Source organism: Amphiura filiformis, chromosome 18 (assembly GCF_039555335.1).
Source record: "Amphiura filiformis chromosome 18, Afil_fr2py, whole genome shotgun sequence".
NCBI classification, from domain to species: Eukaryota; Metazoa; Echinodermata; class Ophiuroidea; order Amphilepidida; family Amphiuridae; genus Amphiura; species Amphiura filiformis.
In genome coordinates, this window is record NC_092645.1 from 38,379,165 (window position 1) to 38,392,263 (window position 13,099).

The following is a 13,099-nucleotide window of genomic DNA, read 5'->3' on the forward strand; positions in this document are numbered from 1 at the left end:
TTATCACTATTGAAAAAAAAAGTGATTCCTTATGTATTACATATTGTATTGTGATGAGTATTGTGATCTTTTATTCCATTACTTTTGGAGGGAAAATAGTTTTTATGTATTACTTTGCTTTGTGAGGGAAATTGTTATGTTTTTAAACAGCAGCTGTGTCGAAATTTCTATTCTTTGCGCTTAATAAATAATGGAATCAAATAAATCGATAAAAGGTTTGCAATTGTTTTAAATCACCGTGACGAACGTGTTGAATGAAAACAAAACAAAAATATACTACTTATGTTATTGATCAATATTGCAGGAGTGGATACAAAATCTATCGTTGTGCGTATATTTTGAATCCCATCTCGTTTCAAGGGTCTTTGATATTGATCAAAAGTTTGAACGTGTAAAGGCCGCATTAGGCTAATCAAATTAAGGGAAATCGGGGCTTAATAATCGATTCGATTAAATCGATAAAAGATTTGCAATTTGTTAAAATCACCTTGATGAACGTGTTGGATGAAATCTACTACTATTATTGAGGGATTTATATAAATAATGGTATGGGCGATTATAATCACCTGACGATTCAGATGTAGCCTAGGTCTTGACAATAGGCGACCATTAGCGGACATTTTGCATAGTACAAACTTGTATAAGTACAAACATATATAGGCCTACATGTTTACAGTTTTAAATTATATGATGAGCATAAAATATATTCTGTGGTATAAAAATCGATGGAATATGACAGTAATTGTTGAGGTATTATAATGCTTGATAAAATTATGCCTCCCATACACGATCAATTTGATGGATCAATATTGGGGACCCTAGATGCAGGACTAGATACAAAATAATATTTCTCTTCAAATGGATTTTTTTGACGGTTGGGCAATAAAATCACTATTATTCGTGTGTACAGAGTGCACAATGGTAGATTTTGTATCCACTCTTGTATCTACTAGGGTCTTTCATATTTGATCAATCAAATTGAAAACGATCAATTATATAGGGCAATATCATTAATAGTGCGCAACAGTAGATTTTGTATTTAGGGTCTTTGATATTGTGAGATATAATTGAACGTGTATGGGCCGCATTAGACCATCTGAACAGCTAGTATTCTCCTATGTCGGCGTGATGTAAATCACTCCACATAGCGTGTTGCGAAAGTTGAGGACACTGTAGATTAGAGTGGCAAGAAAAATGGACAAATTCACGGAATTTCTGGAAAGAAAAACGGAAAACACGGACATTCGAGGAAAACGTGTTTTTTCCTTGAGAAAATAAAAATGAAGAAAAAATAATGAGATATGAGGATAAAATAATGAAAATGAAGTCCGTTTTCAAAGATATCAGGCTTAAAACAACTAAGAAGATAATGCAAGTAACTTCTTTTTACCCGGGATGTGAACACGGAATTGAAATAACATCATGCTTGTTCTAGCATTTCACACACAAAAATAATAACAAATGAACACATTGTTAGAAAATACTGGAATATTTGGTGATTTTTGGAGAAAATCGAACGCCGCGCCCTCGGCGCAAATCGAAGGTCGTAAAAAAATCGATAACAATAGCGATCAATACCGGTAAGCCGTTTCCTCTTCATACACAGTCCCTGTCATGTGTGATTTGAATAAAGAATATATTCCTTTTTGTATTAGTTTTACATACATACATACAACAAGGCTTTTATTACCCGCCATTTCATAAAGACCACAGCGGGTGTGATGATACAGCAAAAACAATATTAAATCAACAAGCATAAAAAACAATGAAAGAGCAAACAAATATAAATCCAACAATTACAAACTCATTTTGGAAAGAGATGTGATTTTAATTTTTTCTTGAAGATATTAAGGAGGTGTAATGAGCGAACCGTGGTTTGGATTCCAGAGGAGGGTGTCTGTAAGAGGCACAGCCATCAGAAAATAAATAACTGAGATCGCGCGCCAAATAAACTTACTGCAGTAATTTTCCAAGTCTTTAAAAATAGGCATAGGTGGGAATCGAACCCGGCACCTTCCGGTTCTGAATCAACGGATAGTATCACTAAGCCAAATTCCTTCTTGATAATGCTTAACGGAAAAAATCAATACCAATGTACGATGTCATTCAAAATCAAATAGAAGTCCCACAACTAAAGTAGCAATCGATAAATCTGCTCACTCAATCATCAAATAATAAATAAATAAATAAATAAATAAATAAATAAATAAATAAATAAATAAATGTGTCCGTTCTCTCGAAATAAAAACGTCATTAAATAAATAAATAAAATAAATAAATAAATAAATAAATAAAAATAAATAAATAAATAAATAAATAAATAAATAAATAAATAAATAAATAAATAAATAAATAAATAAATAAATAAATAAATAAATAATACAAACAGAAATTATAAATTAGTTTTTCTAGGCCCTACGCTGGAAAAATAAAGCAGCATAAGAAAAGTGACAGACGCACGGTTTCGAACAAGCGACGCTCAGAAACCACAACGCCTTAGACCGCTCGGCCATAGAATCACACAGTCAATTCAATGTCAAAGAAATATATTAACCTTTAACGTTACACAATATTGGCACATGACACGGGCACATGTCTGCGGGTAAAGATACTGCGTGATAGAAAGGCGCTTAAAGGGGCTATCCCTGAAGTTATACTAACCAAATGGTCAACCAGTTCTTTGTATACCAGCTACAGTCAACATATAGAAAGAAGTATATTGTTAGGCGTAGACGCAATCATCAATGCGGGAAGTATAAAACCATAGTTGCCACTCCTGCACTTGTTTGAGTCCACGGGTATTCCGAAAACAGCCTTCAACCCTGAATTCAGAGGTCGATTTTGGGTTGTTACATGCAAATACAAACTAATTATATCATGAAAAAACCCACCAAGAGGACTACGACACTTATTCAGAGCCAATCTACATTCTGTTATTTACAAAAGCCGACGATCAAAGTAAAATTATAAAAGGAGCAAGACCAGATATCAACGTTAAATCACGGTAAGCCTAAAATCGCATCGAAAACGCCAAAATGCAGTCACAAACGACCAAAACGAATTGTAACGTAGGTATGCAGAAAAGAGTTGTATTAGCAATAACAAAGTATGTTCAAAAATATTTGCCTTTGGCATGTCGCTTTTTTGAAATATCACCAAAAATATCAAATTTTGGAAAAACGCCCCAAAATTTAAAACAAACACGAACCTTCCAAAATAAAATATATATTAGCACTCGGCGGCCCAGGCACTACCTGTCGCTGTGATTTGGGGTAACTCGTTGCTTCCCTTCTCCAGATACCTGTACTTCAAGGTCGCTCATACCCCATGCCTTAAGCGAGTTGGCAGTGCGCAGAGCAATTGGGATTTTGTTCCATAATCTTGGTGCATAGTAATAAAAAGATTTATCAGCAGCGGATTGGAGATTCCGTGGATGAATTTTGTGTTCTGTAAGCCGGGTAGTATCTGCAGACGAGCCACTACGAAATGATGTGTAAGCAGTCAAGTTTGAAGCAAGATATGGCGGAGCAATGTTATATATATACTTAAGGGAGGTGTAATGAGCGTGAACCTGGTTTGGATGCAGAGGGAGTGTGCCTGTAACAGACACAGCCACCAGAAAAGGACCAGCTCAGATCGCGCGCCAAATAAGTTTGCAGTCCAGAAATTTCATTTTTTTCTCAGCCTTGCAAAAAATAGGCAGAGGTGGGAATCGAACCCGGGACCTCGGTGTTGTAAAACCTACTTCGTTACCACTGAGCCAACTGACAATCAGCTATGAGAAGTTTGATAGTAATCCTTGATATTGATGAATAGAATAAATCAATACTCATAGGTCTATTTATCTAATGTACGATGCTATTCAAATTGGCCTATAAACTAGGAATATAATGTGAAATGACTATCAATCGATCAATCAATCAAGTTGTCAAGTTATCAACAATCAATAATAAACCGACGTAGGCCTATCATGGAATATTACTAACTAGGCCTACTAACTAATATACCAAATAAATAAAATAAATAAATAAGTCAGTAAATAAATAAATAGGCATAGGCCTAAATAAATAAATAAATACATAATGCAGAATGCAGTTAGTATTTTAGTTGCAAAATTCCAAACATTCTATTCACACATTCTATTATAATTTTCTGCTATACACGCAAAGGACCTGTGCCTTTAATATGTCCGCGCCTAAACAATAATGAGTCTTTCACCATGCTCACACACCATGTTAAACTATTGTATCCCTGCAAGTATTATCTGCTGACCAAGTCCTAACACCTCAATGAAATGGATGCTATAACGTACCCAATCAAGCGAACATATCAAGGTCATATCAGGGCGTTATACCACACCACTCCACGCCATACATAAATTCTCCCAGTCACATTTCCCCAATATGAAATTTAAAAAATATTAAAATGTCAATTTTGCTTCTTCTAAAGTTTGGCAGAGACGGGGTTCGAACTCACGGCGCAGGCCGGCGCTTATATGGTATATGAGCCTAGCGCCTTAGACCACTCGGCTACTTGTCTTGATGGAATCCATTTGAAACTTATTTGATGATAAGTCGTATCAATGTCTATCTCCTATTTTCTCTCTGCCCCCCCCCATATAATCGCAACTTCAATATAGGCCTACCACGTGACAAGCAAAAGCAGAAAACGTACCACATTTTAGAATTTTATTTGCCTAAAAACATTAATGTGTATTAATAGCGCTCAATTGTTGTTAATCTGACAATAAACATAATAAATGCGCGTCTATATGGACAATACATGATATCGATTTTGACACGTGCTCTCACGCTGTCAGTACATTTCCATGGTCAGTAAAATACTATAGAGGAACCTACCATTTTTCTTGTATACACGTTCGATGTTTTTATCAATTACATAAAAAATCCATTTTAGACCCCAAATGTTTCTTCAGGAAATCAAAAAGATTAGATTACCATAAAAACGAAACAGTGATCTTTTGCCGGGTCTAATGTTATTTATACATAGGATTTTCAACGTTTTTCTATCCTTATTCTTGGTCAATTAAAAAATATTTTGGCGTATATAAAATTGAAATAAAATTCTCTGCCTCATAAACGACATCAAATGTGCCACAATTGGGTATCACGAATCGTTAAATATGATGTGCAGTTAATATTCATATTTTCTTTTATACAGAGGATGCTTCAGTTTTGACAGGAAAAATATTTTCTTGAAAACCCTCTCACTCGGTTATTTTAAAAGGTAACCACGCTTCCCCAGAATGTGCAATAAATTAGCATTAAAATTTTTCTTATTCTAACAGCAAGCGTTTCTAGAATTTTTTTTGGCGAAATGTGGTGTAGCGTTATACAAAGACAGACAAAGAATGGTCAAAGGACAACGTTTCCAAAGAAGTATAGTAATAGATGTAGACACAAGCTTTCGTGCGGGAAACATAAACACATAGTCGTCAGTCGTGTGGTTTTATGAGATTTGATACGGCGCTGAAGTCTATTGGCTGTCCCAAAATCAGTACCAGACCCGGTTTCCAGACGGCAATGTGTGTGTTGTTACAAGGAATGCAAACTCATTTTATCAATGAGTGAACCACATAGAGGAATACGACATCTATCGTGAGCCAATCTGCATTCTGTTGCCTGCAAAAGCCGACGATCAGGTACAAATTCTAAAAGCAGCGTGACTAGATATTTGCGTTAATTTCATGATACGTGTAAAACGCATTGAATACGCCAAATTGCAGTCATAAAATATATAATATTAGTAAATCACACAATCGAATGTTAACGTAGGTATGTGGAAAAGAACTGCAATAACAATAACAAACTATGTGCCCAAAGAGTTGTCTTTGGCATGTCGCTTTTTGAAATATGACCAAAAATATCAAATTTTGGAAAAACGCCCCAAAATTTAAAACAAACACGAACCTTCCAAAATAAATATATATTAGCACTCGGCGGCCCAGTCACTACCTGCCGCTGTGATTTGGGGTAACTCATTGCTTCCCCTCTCCAGATACCGGAACTTCAAGGTCGCTCATACCCCAGCCCTTAAAAACAAGAACCAACATTTTATTGGATACGTTCCTGCACAGGCAACCAATGTAACTGTCTCAGGTATGGTGTGGCATGATCACGTTTTTTGGCACAGTGAATGAGTTTAACAGCCCAGTTTTGTAAACGTTGAAGTTTGGCAAGGTCCACCTGGTTTGATCCCAAAATGAGTGCATTTCCGTAATCTAAACAAAACATGAGTACAAAAGCTCTAATGATGTGATGACAAGAATCTGTGTCCAGAAACCGACGTATGCGCGAGATGTTGCGGAGTTGAAAAGTGAAGGATCAGTTTTCACTGATCACATTGTCACCTGTAAATATCATGAAAAACAAATGAGATAAAACGAAGAAAATTATTTCATTCCAGCGTATACAATGCGTGTATTAACTCGCCGATCGTATTAATATCATGAATAGCTTCACACAGCTAGGACGAATAAACAAGACGTAAGACGAATAACGATATTCAAGCAGTTTATACGTCAAAACGAATGAGGAATGGCGATTTACACACGTCACTGGTTCAACGATTTCGTAATATTATACATGCACCCGATATGTTTAGCCACCACTCGATCGGTGAACTCTGAATAAAACGTCAAGCTTAGCCTTTCACATGGCATTTTAGTACACCATTGGGCATTACAATCATGCAAAAAGTAGAAATTAAACAAATGAGGGTGTCGCTGTGTTCATTATGTACAATATTATGCATGTTAAGGAGCAACCAAGAATTCGATGACGTCCTATGAAGTTATAGTGTTTTCAAATAGCTTAGTGTTATGTCATAGACAACGTTATAACACCAATTATTAGCCCCATGTGATAATGTTGTATTTTTTTTTTCAGAAGTCTAACTTTACTACATTCTGTCATAGGGGACAACGTTGTAGAAATGTTAATTATAGACAATACGCACAGGAGTGTTTATTGTACACCGACTATCGGGACTCAAGTGTAGTGTCTATCTACGCCTGATTCCAGAACAAATATGCGCTATTTTTGTATGGAATTTAAAAAAACATCTTGTTTTGCCAATTGAAACATTGCTTAATCCTAATCCACACAATTTAAGACTTGACAAAAGTCTAAGCATTTTAAATTTTCAATATAGGCTACGAGTTAGCTCATCATTTTATTCAGTTATGTGATTAGAAAACATTGACGTTGTACAATTATTTGGGCTTGATTGTCACAGAGTACGAAAAAAAATTTCTAACATCCATGTTTTGGCTCTAATTGCGAATTAGAACCAACAAAAGGGGTTAGGATTTACCTTTGACAAAAAAATGGCAAAATGTGTTTAAAAACAACCAAACATCAAACTATTTAACTGGTTTGTGGATTTAATCCAATGTTTTTACTTATTGTCATTTACTCATTACTCATTTGATGACCGGTTATGTCATCTTGATCACATTATGTTCAGGCTCGTTGCACTTCCGTCGTGGATCCTGCTAGTCTCAATCCCACAGTTGTGTGATTGCTAAAGCAGGTCTTTTGCGCAATATGGTCTGTGATGGTAGATTTGTTTTGCTCTGTTAGTGATTCTTTTATTTTGGCCCTGGTGTAACTTCCGCTCTTTACATTTGTCTGGTCTTCGTATAATCTAATTCCAAATGCTCTTCCCGTTTCAATAACATAAACTCGGTAATCTTTTAAGACAATCTTACAAATGAAACTCTTTAATATTGAAGTAGTGCTTTCCGAAATATCAAAATTAATACATACTTTCTTAGCATCTTAATAAATTTGTATCTTTTATTTCCAGGGTGTTGTCTCTCTGAGAGGAATCGCACAACTGCGCCAATATGGCAGGCTTGTTGAAAGCATTTATGGCATGTGTTATGCTATATTCATTGGCAAACGCAGGTACAGTATACACTACTCACAAGTCGTTTTCGTCTGCATTATGGTGTGGGATATTACAAACAAGTGATGCCGTATTTTCTTTATGTCATTTTGGTAGTTGATTAGAATATACAGGAGTGAAAATAACTAGTTCATGATGCAGTTATGTCTACAGTAGAATTAACCACGACCTTTGCAGGACTTAAACCCCATTAAAAGCTATTAAACCAAGCTAACACTCATTGAAAACAGCTCAACTATGTTAAATCAGATATTCTCTGGTTAAATCTACACTTGACATGTTACTGTTTTACCTGTCCGATATTGCAACGAGCTGGTATTATAATTTCAGTTGGGTGAACGATTATAAAGCAAACGCAAGCTAACAATACTGGGTGGGCCTTTGTTTCCGAAATGAGACAATAGTGTGCATATTGTTAACCAGCATTCTTGAAAATGAGAAACATAATAGTTGTAGACTTAATAAATAATGTCTTCATTTTGTTTGTTGTTATCTGTCGTTTACATATCCTTCCCATAACACCAAAGTGCGAATATTTCCAAACACCTAAATTAGCTAACAATTTAGGCCATGTTACCAAACTACATTTTCTAGAATTCCAGAGAGTACTTTAAATATTGGCCGGTTATTTTTTTACACAGTGACGTTAACTAGTCAATGCCCTTTACCTATAACATACACTAAAACACCAAAGTGCGAATATTTTCAAACACCTAAATTAGCTAAAAACTTAGGACATGTTACAAAACAATATTTTCTAGAATTTCAGAGAGCACTTTAAATATTGGCCGGTTATTTTTCACACAGTGACGTTAATTAGGCAATGCCCATATACCTAGAACATACACTGTTTGTAGAGGTCACGCGTCAATGGTGAGAGTTCTGTGTATTATGTATAGGAAAATGAACAGTAACTGCAGTATGTCTTATCGTGAATTAATGTTTACATTACAGAGTGTCCTGAAAGAACTGTATTGTCGGAAACGTAATTGTTTGGGGACTTTAACATCACAACTAAAAATAACTAATACTTGGAGTGAATTTTGACAATTGACCATACCCTTCTTGAAATATATGAATTTTACCATTTTACAAAACTCCCCTCATTTTCAAGCCTTTCCACGGACGAAATATCAATTGATGATCTATATTAGTATAATTAACAACAGGAAAATATGACACAACATCAATGGGGAGTAACACAAAACATGTAAACAAAGTTAAACTTTTTTAAACTTTATTTACATGTTTTGTGTTACTCTCATATTGGACGTTGTGTCATATTTTCCCTGTTTTTAATTTTATCCATTGCTAGTGTTGTATCCTTTTGGATCCGTCCTTTGGTTCCCCGGTGGTCAGTTGGAACAGATTTTCCCTGTTTTTATATATATTAATATAGTCTGAGTACTATAAAGGCCATCTTTACTAATTCGCGTTATTTCCATTGGATTGAGTGAATTTCAGTTTTCTTCGCTGTTCTGTTTTTATTTCGATCCACTACACACAAATCTAACGTCCGACATCGTCAGACATCAGCATAGCCCAAGGCGTAAATCTCAATAAAAAATAATTCTGCATCGTGACCAGAGTGCAACCTCCCTGAGAGATGAAAAATATGGTCAATTCTTGCCACAGATACACAAAATTAAAGTTTAAAAAATAAGTAAAACCATAAATTAAAGCCGCATTCCGTATTAGGTTTTTAACTTGGAAAGGGCTTTGATACAAATTGTTAAGATTAAAAATTAAGATGGTTTAATCATTGCGCATCATCACAAATGATGCGTCTGTTGTCATTGATAGATATTGACTCCATTGAAAGGGTGTAAAATGAGAGGGTTTCGTAAAATTCTATTATTTCCGTAAATTCAAAACGTATTCACATCTACAGTTAAAAAAACTCGTTGTTTTAGCCTAAGATAAAAATTTATTATGAATTCATCATTGTTATTATCTTGGTTTCAATACCGACAAGTGTGCTACATTTTATGATAATATCGAAGCAATGAATTAACGAACGGGTTTATTTCTCTCTCTTTTTTACAGCTGACTACACGTGTAGACTTTATGAAACAACTAAGTCAAATAGATACCGTTTTGAGCTCCCAGAGCTACCAAATTGGCCTTTTACATTGTGGATAAAAGTGTTAGCTGTAGCCGATGTTAATTTGATTCTATCATCGGGCCCTCAGCCGGATCATGACAGCTACAGGATTGGTACGTTAGAATTGTTTTAACATAAGAACATAATTATTTTTAAAAGAAAAAAAAGGCAATGGGCGTAAATATTTCATTGAAATCCACCGTAAAATGGACTGTTTTTGCTGCACTACACATCCGAAATCTTAAAAGAAAACCTAAGCTTTTTCTTACTGTTTTTATTTCATTTAACAAATGACCCACTTAAAATGAATAAATTATAAATATAAATACACGTTACAGCATCCAATCACCTGGTTCATGACCTAATTCAATTCAGTCACACAAAACGTTTTGTCGGGTTATATAAACGTTAAAAGAACATTCGAAAAATATTTTGTTTTTTGTTTGTGATAGCGTAGTGAGCTGCCGGTGGGGTGGTAATTTGGTTGATTCACAATACGATGTGCCTGCAGCGGATATTGTGAAGAGGTCAAAATACGCAGTGCATTATTGAAAAATATTGACATCTAAGCCAATAACGACCATTATTCAAACTCTATTTCCCCAAAATATAACTGAGGTACTTCAACAGCTCAGGTCTACCATTATAGTACTTTCATTTCTATCTATTTTTATCACACGGAATCCTTCGTGGACTGCTTTCAATATTATTATTAGCGCATTTGAATAATTCAAAACTCGGGCTCACGATTGTGTAAGGCGTATAATATGGAAATCTGGTGGAATGAAACATATGGATCATCTCATCACCTGATTAAAGCCGACACTACCACAAGGATCCTTCCCCTGCGAACCTCGCTCTTACTCACCATAAAGATCCAATATTACGCTTTCTGAATCACAGCAAAAAATGGAGAGGCAGATTTAATGTCAATATGTAAATCTTACCTCAGGTTTACTTAAACAAAGACAATGACAAAGTTAAAACCAGCAGCCAATATCTGCACCTTTTAACTCCAATTTAAGACCTCATTTGTTGAAAAATCCAAGAAAGAAACGAAATCAAAAGTTTAAATTATAATGCGCTAATCAATGGAATGCATGGAGGTAGTTATTTTGCTTGTTCTATTCATATATGTGTTTGTGTACAACTGGTACCTTAATTCCTGTCCGAAATTTCTGCTTGATATGTAACTTCTATTAATTCAAATCTTGCTCATGTCAACTTCGCATTGATTTGGGAGAGGCCTTTAGGAAAGCTATCTTCAGTCATTAATATAATGTGCTTCCAATTTTTGTCTACAGTAATTGGGGCGCACAATAACGCACGTTCTAAAATACTGCCTTGTAAAGGCTGCCCACCTGCTGAAAGTGTATCTACCCCAGGTATTCTACGTTGTGACAGAATGGACGAATTCTGGTTGACAGTGAATCGCCAATTCGGTGAAATTCGGCTTGGCAAGGGTAGTAGTCCGGAGCCATTTCTTACTTATCGTGAGAAGGGCATAAAAGGACTCAAGCCAATTAACTTTTAGGATTCCGTACAAACCAGAAGCATGTTGGCCTGTTTATGATATCTAGGCCTACCAAAGTCGAGTGTAAGTAGTATGTTCATTTTGACACTATATGTATTCATAATTGTTATAGACTAAATATTTCTACCATTGCCATCATTGCCACATTTTTCCATAGGGAGAGCTCCAAGGAAGAGATATTGCCCTTAATCTATACATACGTATTCTTTTTTTTTTAATTAGAAAATCCATGTCAGTCCTTGAAATAGCAAAATATAAAGGGCTCCTTAATCAACGTGGATCCAATAAACATGAAATATACGCTCAGAATAAACCAGTAAATAGTCATATCTGGACAGCATGTTTGGAAAACAATATTTTGTTTTGATCCTCTCTAACTTGCATAGAAAATAACGATAATCCATGTAGAGGTCCTATCTGGTAATATATAATAAAGCTTAACTTAATGTTTTTAAAATTAATGATATACAAAATATTTAAAATAACGCAATGATCTAATGTCATCTCCAATTCAGATCCACCAATTGGACATCGAGTTTTCCAAACATCTACCCCATACTGTTACGACTGGAATCTAAAGGCAGTCCCCGCCAATATGCACAGTTTCTGCTTTCAGGTCAAAGGTCATAGTGAGGTGTATATAGCACTTAGCGAGAAGAAGAAGCCTGATGTTTCCGATTATGTATATGAAATCGGTAAGGACCATTGTAATTTGGTAACCTTTCCTTAAATGTAGAAATATCAAACCAGTGTGAAACTGTAATTATAACTGGGCCATATGGAAGAACAGGGGAATACTTAAATTTTCCCCTGAATATGGACCCAGTATAAACAAGAAATAAACAAACAAACAAACATATAGGTAAATTAGGGTATTCGTACAAAATATACATAAATGTGACAATATTATTATCACATCTATGTGACAATTAAACATTTGCTTTGTATACTGTTAATTCTCACATATTCATGAGGGTCGATCGATATTATCATGTGTGTCTAACAAGTCACGCCAGCGTAACGTGCCTTTACATTGTGCGATAGAGCGTTGCATGTCTTCATGTGTACACGAAAAAACGTAAAAATACGCGGAATGTGCGTAGCAGTTTCGTCACTCGCATTTCATGATAACGATTAGCCCCCATTAGCGGTTAATATTGGGACTTAACCTTTTGGTGAATGGTATATAATTAGTATAATGGCTTATGCCTATTAACGGGTACTATCAAAGGCATAGTGACCTTTACCATTGTCACCGGTTTTTTATATATCATATTAATATTTACCTTAATATTTAAACCGCTCGGGCTAAATATTAATTGGGGTGTCGGGAGATGGTGTAAAACAATTGTTTGATAGATAACGTGTTTTCCCAAAATTTAAATTGTGGTGCTCATAATGTAGCAAATTTGCCTAAAATGGCTGAATTTGAGCTTTGTGTAAGACACAATTTCGGACTTTATGCAACATTGTTCTGTTATTATCAAATTTATATGGGTCTGAAGTGATATTACCTAAACTGTATCAGC

The 13,099-nt window shown here is 35.2% G+C and overlaps 1 long non-coding RNA gene across 1 annotated transcript; it reads left to right on the forward strand.

Annotated features, from left to right (window-relative positions):
• Positions 1-10,034: 10,034 nt before the first annotated feature.
• On the forward strand, positions 10,035-12,259 carry LOC140139462 (uncharacterized). The gene is made up of 3 exons (XR_011857130.1): positions 10,035-10,149; positions 11,341-11,633; positions 12,086-12,259. It is a non-coding gene; the product is annotated as an uncharacterized lncRNA (long non-coding RNA).
• Positions 12,260-13,099: the final 840 nt, after the last annotated feature.